Raw genomic sequence first — 9834 nt, forward strand, 5'->3', positions numbered from 1 at the left:
TTCTGTGCCCAGGGATGTCTGAGAGAAAGCCTTCGAAGTGAAATTTACAAAGACAAAGTTAAGGTCATTTTTGTTGTCGCTACCAAGTTCAAATCCATCAATTGGCCAGTCCCAGGAGGGAAGGGTGTGCGAACAAAGAGGGACTTCATGGGTTCTTATGCTGTGCCCCCTACACACAAAGCCAGGATCCCCTCCTCTAGAAAAATAGCCACCGCCACCACCCTGCGCTCCCACCCCAAGAGAGGATTCCGGCTCTGAGGCTTGGCACTCACCGTCCCCTAATCCGCTACTCTGCCCAGAAGTGGGTCTTCAGCTCAAGAAAAGTGAGTTTTAAAAGACAGGCATATGAGTTAAACATTTACCTGAGGTAGATACACTCCTTGGAGAGAGCAATCATGGGAGAAAGAAGGGCTGTCTATGCACAGGGAGACAGCTCAGGGGGCAGGAGAGTATGGAGGGATGGACACAGGGAAGAGGTAACTATGGGGAAGAAGTGGGAGGGAAGCTGTTCCATTGGGGTAAATTGTAGTCAATGTCATGAGACAATGTGTGTGTGGACTACTGTATAGAAGGTGAATTTGCTCTGTAAACTTTCACGCAAATCACAATTTTATATAAAAACAACATACCCAGAAGACCCATTTTTTTCCTTCAGCATCTTTTCCTCCTGAACCAATTAATTGACAAGTCTGAACTCTCTAGCTGAAGGCAACAATGAAGTTGACCTTTTCTTTGTAAAATTCCTTTCAAAGGCAGTCTCACCCTCAGGCTCCCTTCCACCAAGAGAGTTATTTTTCTGGGGAATCCAAAGTGTCTTGGGCTCAACGCTCTCCAGAAACTGCCAGAATCCCCTGCTGACAGAGCCGCAGACCTGCGGGGATCGGATCTGGAATAAAATGAAGTGCTCCCCCATCTCCAAATAGGCACCCGCTCTCCAGTCCAGGAGTCTCTCTCCTCTAGTCACCCGCTGTGGACTAGACAAGAGGGAGGACTCGGTTCTCTCCTCCACCCCAACCGTGCGGTCCCCTATTTTCCCCATTTTTCGTGTCTAATCTCGCCCTCCTCCCCTGCACTTTTCAAGCCACCGTCTAAAGGATGTGCCCAGGCTCCTGGTCCCACCTGGCCCTGCCATCTCGTGTAGGTTGCTGGTGACTTGGACATTCATGCTTGAGAGCAGGAGGGAGGCGGGAGAAGAGGGTGGGGGATACCCTCATAGTGGGCAAACCTGAACTGAAGGACGCTGAAGCAGCCCGCGCTCCTGACCAACCCTGACCGCAGCGCTCAGCCACAGCTTCCTGCCTGTCCTCTGAAGGCCAGGCTCGGGTGTTACCCAGCGCAGCACCAGAGTCTTTTAGTTCCTCATTTAGTTTGAGTAAGTCTTCTACAAAGTGAATATTGAGGCAGATTTGTGAAGAGGCTGGAGTGGAAAGTTCGCCAGGTCAAGCCTGAGACTGATGCTCACGCTTTGGCTCTGCACTCGCGAGGGGAAGCCAAGGTCTCAGAACATAGGAGGAGGAAGAGGCTTAGGGTCAAAGTCAGAGTTTGAGCATCTAGCAGCACGATGGAAAACCTTAACTGGGTCTGGGAACTTTCTTTCCTTCTTTTTCCTCTCCAGTATTATGGCAGTGACAGGTATTGCAGTAGCGTGAGGGTTACGGTATTTAGGCTGCTTCTGTTCCAAATCTGTAATCACAGACAGTGGCAGATTAACTAATAGGCAAGGTGCACATCAATGGACAGCAAGCACAGTACAAAAAAGCCAACAACCACTGCTGTGGAGCCCAGTCCTACTCACAGTGACCTGGAGAGTAAAACTTCCACCTAAGGAGCTGACCACGTCTTTCTCCTGCAGAGTGAGGCTGGTGGGTTCCAACCACAAACCTGTCTGACTAAACAGACCTTTCTGATGATCAACCAGTCAGTTCAGCACTTTAACCACTGCACTGCCAGGCCTCGAGTGTTTCCTTGTTGTTGTTCTTGTTATGTGCTGTCGAGTCTGACCCAACTTATAGTGACCCCTCCTTGGGTTTCTGAGGCAGTATCACTAAGGAAGTAGAATGCTCCATGTTCCTTCTGAGGAGTGGCTGGTAGGTTTGAACCGCCAGCCTTCTGGTTAGCAGTCAAGTGCCTTAGGCACTACGCTACCAGAGCTCCCCGAGTGTTTCCTTACTACTCTGTAATGACCAATTTCACATGGGTTTCACTGGCTTACTTGTGCTTACTTAGGAATCTGTAGTAAACAATTTCACTTTTTTTTTCTACCACATCAAAGATTCTGATGGTATGACTGACATCTGTCTCTCTCCCAATCACACACACCTTCCTACAGAATTGAAGTCTCTTTTCAAATTTACAGGCCTTGGTAGGAATTTCATCTTTGAAAAGAATTGATTTCCCAGATGGATTGGGTAACTGCCCCTGATATTCATAGGAGAAATTGTCACCCAGGAAAGTTAAGTAACTAGCTAGGTGGAGTGGGTGGGGCATAGTGGGGGCCTGGAGGGGACTTAAGGCTGAGACCAGAATAGATGGATTTGAAAATGCAGGACCCAGGACTGACTGTAGATTCTATGACACCCTAGCTTGCTTTCAGTCTTGAACTTTCCCTTCTTTCCCCTTTATTTTTATGGCACGTATACACCAAGATCCCTGTTCTGGTTACCTAGTGCCACTTTGACAGGAGTATACCACAAATGGGATGGCCTTAACAAACAGGAGTTTATTCTTATAGTTTGAAAGCTTTAAGTCCAAGTTCAAAGTGCCAGGCTCTAGGGGCTGCATAAAAGCCCCTCAACCTTGGGGTCTAGTTCTGCCTCCTGCTCCCGGCCCACTGGAGCTAGAGGCATTTCTTCACTCAGACAGCCACTGGCTACTGAGGCTGAGAAGCCCCAAGGTGACAAGGAAAAAGGCACAGTCCTAAAGTTACCAAACCACACAGCAGGCCATTAACTTAAGTCCATTGTAAGTCCCAAGGTTGGCATAGCACAGCAGGCTGCTGAGCAATGACATGGCTACATGCAGGGTCCAAGCGTGCCACAGGCTAGAGACCATTCCCAAGGCTTCTCCTTATATACAGGAAGCAGACCACATACCCAAAGGCAGCTACCCAGATGCTTGTGGTAGGTCCCACCATGGAATTGACTGCCAGTCTCCTCATGGGGATTAGCTACCACCAGCTGCTCAGCCACTCAACCAGGCCCAACCAAGTTGACACACAAACTGAACTACCATAATCCTTAATCATATACTTACTCTGCATTTACTTATGACAGGCTCCTTCCTGGATACATCCAAGTTGAGAGCTAGAACCTGTGAAAGCTCCCAGCATCCCCATGTGCCCTTCCCCAGCACAGTCTTCCCCTCTCCCCCACCCCAGTAAGCATGCTCCCCTCTTCTGTAATAAGAATTTCTTTCCTTTTCCCATTCATAACAAGGAATGGCTTCCCAACTCTGATTTTTCCTTCCCACCCACTGGAGATGTCTCCCCTGAGGCTAAGACTCTACCTGCAATGCACACTGTGGGCCACATGTCGCGGTCCGGCTCTGGTCGCTGGGGGTGTTCTTGGAGCTGCCTCCCTCTGGTTCTGTCAAGTGAGTTCTTTTCTATGCTATTTGTCTCTGGTTGCCAACAATGAATTAACAATGAACAATTTGTGGAATAAGCCTTCCTTCCATAGAATCCTTCTCGTGAGGGTTGACATCCATTTGTGGCCACCCTATGTGCATGTGTCAGAGCAGAACTGTGCTCCCAGGGTTTGCAGTGGCTGATTTTTCAGAAGTAGAGTCCAGGAACTTTCTTCTTGAGGCCCCCCTGGGTGGACCCCAACCACCATTTGAGTGCAGTCAACTGTTTGAACCACCAGGGATTCCTAAGTGCAACAGAGACTGGAGCCAGCTGGGCCGCTCTGAACAAAGGGTCTGTGGCTGCTTTTCTGCCTTCTCACTTTTCAGCAGCAGTGGTGCCCAGGGCTGTGCTGGATGGGGTGCCCTCAGGCAAAGGCCAGAGGAAAGAGGAATGCAGGATCCCCTTGTGGCTGTCCAGGAACCGCACTCTCCAGAAGTTGGCTCCACTTCCCTTTTTATGAAATAATAAACCAAAAACCAAACCCACTGCCATTGAGTCCATTCTGATTCATGGAGACCCCCATTAGATTTCCAAGGAGGTAAATCTTTAAGGAAGATTTATCTTAGCCTTATCTTCCTTCTGTAAAGCAGCTGGTGGGTTTGAACTGCCAAACTTCTAATTAACAGGAAAATGCCTCAAGCATAGTTACACAAAAACAGGTAGACTCATAGCAAACCCTCCTTGGGTTCTGAGGTGGTGTCATTATGGAAGTAGATTCCCCAACCTTCCTTCCAAGCACTATTCTCCTGATCTCTGGAAAACAACCAGCTCTGAGCCTTTTACCTTATGTTTTGTTATTTATCTCAATATCTCTAACTAGCATACCTTTGTGCTACTTTTTGATGTTTCAATTTTAAATGCTGTTTACTTCTCAACATCTCTCCTACCCACATTCCCCTCTTCTTCAAAAGTAAAATTAAATCCTCCCAGTACAGGTAATGTTGACTGTACCTGTTTTAGAATCCTTTGCCTATAGGTAAGGCTCTGGGAGCTCTGGTGGGGTAGTGCCTAAGGCATTTGACTGTCCTAAAATGCACCCTCAGGAACCACTCAATAAATTCTTGAAACTGCTGACTTCAGTCTGCACATCTGTTCCTTCCTAAACTACCCAGGGAACAAAAAGGGGAGGAGCAGGATGCGCCTGGGTTGCCAAGAGAACAGAAGGCAGGGAGAAGATGAGTTGTGGGAAGACCACCAAGGGTAGTGGATCCTTAGAGTAAGTCCAGGGACATTAGGATTGACTCATATAAGTGCTGTGCCCCAGTGTGGACACTGGGAATACCTTAAGAAGCCCACATCTGGCTGGCCTCACAGCAAGGATGCCTCCATTGCTGGGAGTCATATATTATGCCTGTTAGAAACCTAACAAAATGGAAGTGGCACCAGATTCTCCCATGTGTCCCCAACCTCTGGCATTTTATTCTTTTTTCCATCCTCTTTCTTCTAGGTCTCAGTCTTCCTGGTGTACTTGGTGGCTGCATCTTTGCCTCCTTCCATGACTGCCTAAGCAAAGAGTCATAAGAAGGGAGTTCCCCTTTCCTTCTACATTTTCTCCTGGTGGCCATTTCAGCTCTGGAATAGGCTTAATGGGGACTCCAGGACTCTACTCCCTGGTTATAACGCTGTGAACCAGCTCAGGGTGTTAGCTTATCCTGTTCAGCGAGGGGATCACACAGTATAGCCATGGGCACTTGGGTGGTGGTGGCTGCACCACTGTATCGTGGAAAGAGACCTGGAATCCTCTGTGGGAGGGTGGCTGTTTTGCAAGAGGAGGGGAGACCCGTTCTGAAATGAGTGGTGCTGGGTAAGAACTGTCTTGTTTCTATATAGTGCTGTAACACTGGCTCTGAAGTGTCTAATGTGAGCTGCAGTCTGCTTAGCTTCCACAGCTGATCAGAAATGTATTTAACAGCCTTTCATGGCCTTCACCACACACACACAAACTAATTCATTTTGCCCAACTGAATTCTCCATGTAATCCCTCACGCCCCACCCCCTTCTCATGAAGTCAATCAACAAGCCCAGATGGAGTGAGCAGTGCCCAGAGATGAACACGTGGGAAAATCAAGTGCCACTTCCATTTTGTTAGGTTTCTAACCTGCATAATATACCACTCCCAGCAGGTGGAGGAGTCTTTGCTGTGAGGCCAGCCAGATGTGAGCTTCTGAAGGTATTCACAGTGCCCACCCTGTGTCGTCCTCTCTCCCTCTCCCCTCTCTCTCTATCTCTCCCCTCTCTCTTCTCTTCTCTCTCTCTCTCTCTCTCTCTCTCTCTCCTCTTTCTCCTCTCTCCCCTCTCTCCCTCCTCTCTCTCTTCTCTTTCTCCTCTCTCCCCCCTCTCTCTCTCTTCCCTCTTTCTTTTCCCCTCTCTCTCTCCCTCCCCTGCCCCCACAGAGGGCCTCCAGGCACCTTGTCCCTAGAAAACCCAAAGGAATTTGAGTTCAGCCCTGGGTTGTTGTTGTTGTTTTGCCATCGAGTCGCCCCGACTCATAGCGACCCCTCCTTGGGTTTCCAAGTCAGTATCACTAAGGAAGTAGGATTGCCCAACCTTCCTTCTGAGGAGTGGCTGGTGGGTTTGAACCGCCAGCCTCCTGGTTAGCAGTCAAGTGCCTTAGGCACTATGCTACCAGAGCTCCTAAAACCCACTGTGTACCATCACGGGGGCTGGGGGAAGTTAATGAATAAAACTCACCGCACTCACAGTTTCCAAAAGGGCTCCAGCCAAACTTTCCATCCCCACTTCGGCCAGATCCTGCAGTTCCAATTTTGACCCGTTTTTTCATTTTAATCTCACTGCACCGCATTTTTTTATCATGGTCCAAAGAACATCCCCTTGTTCTCCTTCCCGCTTGGACCAGCTATGTACCAGAATGCGGGTCACGTGGGCAACCTTAAGCACAGGCGGGAGGTGGGACAGGGGTGGAGAGGTGCATTTGGCTGGCAAACGCAAACTAAGGAACCCAATGCAGAGCCGCACGGATCCACTACGCTGGTCTTGCGCTCTGCCATCCGCCAGGACCCGGGTTTTGACCTTACCAACCCTAGAGAGCTTTTCCGCGTGCGCCGTTTCAGAGGTCTCAGCTCAGTTCCTCCTTTAGCTCGCCTTTAGTAGCTAAGGGCACAGGAACCCAGACCAAATTTTCTGAGCCTCGGATAGTGGAGATTCGCCATGACAAAGCGGGCATTGCGCATGACAAACCAGCGCTTTGAGCATGGACCTGAATCTGCAGTCAGGGAGGAAAAGTTGGGGTCCTTGAACGTGTATTCAAACTTGGGTCCAGCCCTCAGCATTCATGGATCTCTGGCAAGCCTGAGCTGGGACTGTGTAGAGAAGTTTCGTTTTCTGCGTCTTTCGGCCACCTCAGGCTAGCCTACGGTTTCCCATCTGTAACTACGGGCGACCTCGGCTTTAGGTCCAGTCCGTGCATCCACCTCTGTGTAACCCAAGCTTCCATCGCAGCGGAAGAAACTGCTGCACAGGGAGGTTCTTAGCTCTGGGGGACAGGGCTAGCACGTGAATAAACGAATGTGAAAACTCAAGACACAGAGCTGACAGTTAATTGAACCACAGCTCAGCTTGTTTTTATTTTCAAAATTTCCCTTCTTTCTCTTTATTTTTAATCGTAAAATATGACACATATAAGCAAGGTCCTTAAAACATATGTGTAATCTTCATTTACTAACTACAGGGGCCTTCATGTATCCATCTCCTGGGTGGAGAGCTAGAACCATCAGTGCCCCTCAACCCCCTTTGCCCTTCCCTCAATGCAATCTTCTGCCCCAGCAGGAGTCAACGTGCACCCTTCTTCTGAGATGGCAAAATTGTGACTTTTCCCAGGTTCCTCGTTCTTAATAAGGAGTAGCTGCCCAGCTCTGGTTTTCCCTTGTCACCCACAGGAGATGTCTTCCTCAGAGCTGGCACCACAGACAGGTAGATGTCACACAGGCAGTGCTGGGTGACATCTTTGCTCTTTCTTTAAAGAGATGAGATCTGTTGCAGCATATATGCCCAATGCAACACATAATTGCTTGACTGCTGCTTCCATGGTCATTGATTGTAGATCCAAGTAAAATGAAATCCTGGACACCTTCAATCTTTTCTCCATTTATGATCATGTGGCTTATTGGTTCAGTTGTGAGGATTTTTGTTTTCTTTATGTTGAGGCGTAATCCATACTGAAAGATGTAGTATTGATCTTCATCAGTAAATGCTTCAAGTTCTCGTCACTTTCGGCAAGCAAGGTTGTGTCATCTGTTTATCGCAGGTTGCTATATAAAGAAAGGAACTCTGGTGACAGAATGTATAAGGCATTTGGTTGCTACCCAGAAGGTCAGCAGTTTGAGTCCACTAGCAGCTCTGCGGAAGGAAGATTACTACTTCTAAAGATTCACAGCATCAGAAACCCAACAAGGGTCATTATGAGTCAGAATCCACTCAATAGCAGTGAGTTTGATTTGGTTTGGTAAATGAAGAAGAACATGGCTTCCTCTACTCCTGATGCCATGTTCTTCCTCATATAGTCCAATTTCTCCCATTATTTGTTCATCATAAGTATGGAGAAAGGATGCAATCCTGATATACGTCTTTCTTGATTTTAAACCACGCAGTAATATACCCTTGTGTTCCTCATAAGCACAATAAAGTGTTGTGGAATTCCCATTCTTCAGAATTTTATCCATAATGTGTTATGATCCACACAGTCAAATGCCTTTGCATAGTCAATAAAACAGGTAAACATCTTTCTAATATTCTCTGCTTTGAGCCAAGAGCCTTCTGACATCACCAATGACATACCTCATTCCAGGTCCTCTTCTGAATCCAGCTTGAATTTCTGGCAGTTCACTACTGACACACTGCTGCAATCATTTTTTAATTATTTTCACCAAAATATCTCTTACCTGTAAGGTTAATGGCATTTACTGTTTGCTAATTTCTGCATTCTATTGGCTCACCTTTCTTTGGGATGGGCACAAATATGGCTCTCCAAATTTCTTGGTATAAAGGAGTGAGCACTTCTAGCATTGCATCAAATACATGTCAATTTCAGTTCACTAATCCTAGGATATTGATCTTTATGCATTCCCTTTCATTTGTGATGACCTCCTATTTTCCTCGATTAATTCATACATTCCACATTTTGATTATTAACGATGTTTGCAGCTGTTTCTTCTCATTTTGAGTCATTCCATATTAGCAAATGAAGATCCTGAAGATCCATGTCACTAAGGTTGACTTTACTTTGAGAAGGCAGCTCCTTCTCTGAGTATCCTCCAACCTGAGGGGCTCATCTTCCAGCAGTACATCAGACAGTGTTCACTGCTAGTCATGAGGTTTTCAGTGGTCAATTGTTTCCAATGCAGGCCACCATGTCCCTCTTCCTGGCCTGTGTTTGTTCTGCAGGCTCTGCTGGAACTTGCCCACCCCGGTGCCCCTGCTAGTATTTGAAATAACAGTGGAACAGCTTCCAGCATCACAACTAATGGAAGCCACAACAGTAGGACAAACTGACAGAGGAGTAGTGCATGACTAACTACAGGGATATTTTTAGGAAAAAATAATAAATTTCTGCTGAAATACTGCACAAAACTTTTATAGACAAGCATTTTGCTGTCACTTGCTCTGACAGTGTCAATCGGTGTGTGATCTGCACGCATCCCATGCCCACCCCTCCAGTGACGCCAGTGGTGGGCACCAAATGGAGGCCCTGAGGAGGAATCCTCTGCTGACAGGGAGGTGGGGCCGGTCGTTGGGCTATTTTCCTGGAGGAGGGGAACCCAGCTTTAAGGGCGAGGCGCTGCAAAGAAGACCCGTTTCCTTCGGGCATACTTCCCTTCAGGGACGAAGTTAATTCATGAGTTTGGACTGCGCAGTGAAAGGGAACAATGAACTTGACTTCTTTTTCATTAAATTTTCTTGAAAGTCGTTCTCAGACTTCACCAAGCACACAGGTGACCTGGCAGGCTGGTTGTTAATTAGGGGTGGGGAATGGGGAGGAAGGGACATGGAAGAATTATCTTGGGCTCAGCCCGCCCAGGTGCTGCCAGAACCTCCTGCACCGCACAGCTGCCGAAACAAACCAAACTCACTGCCATTGAGTCGGACCCGACTCATAGCGATCCCTCCTTGGGTTTCTGAGGCGGTATCACTATGGAAATAGATTGCCCAACCTGCCTTCCGAGGAGTGGCTGGTGGGTTTGAACCTCAGCCTT

General features: G+C 47.8%; 1 protein-coding gene across 1 annotated transcript in view; it reads right to left on the reverse strand.

The window, feature by feature from the left end:
* LOC103205978 (HLA class I histocompatibility antigen, B alpha chain-like) overlaps positions 1 to 9834 on the reverse strand; it is a 45304-nt gene that overhangs the window by 779 nt on the left and 34691 nt on the right. The window lies entirely within an intron of this gene.

The sequence above is a fragment of the Orycteropus afer genome, unplaced genomic scaffold (genome assembly GCF_000298275.1).
Source record: "Orycteropus afer afer isolate SDZICR_OR568_19922 unplaced genomic scaffold, OryAfe1.0 scaffold00294, whole genome shotgun sequence".
Taxonomy (NCBI): Eukaryota; Metazoa; Chordata; class Mammalia; order Tubulidentata; family Orycteropodidae; genus Orycteropus; species Orycteropus afer.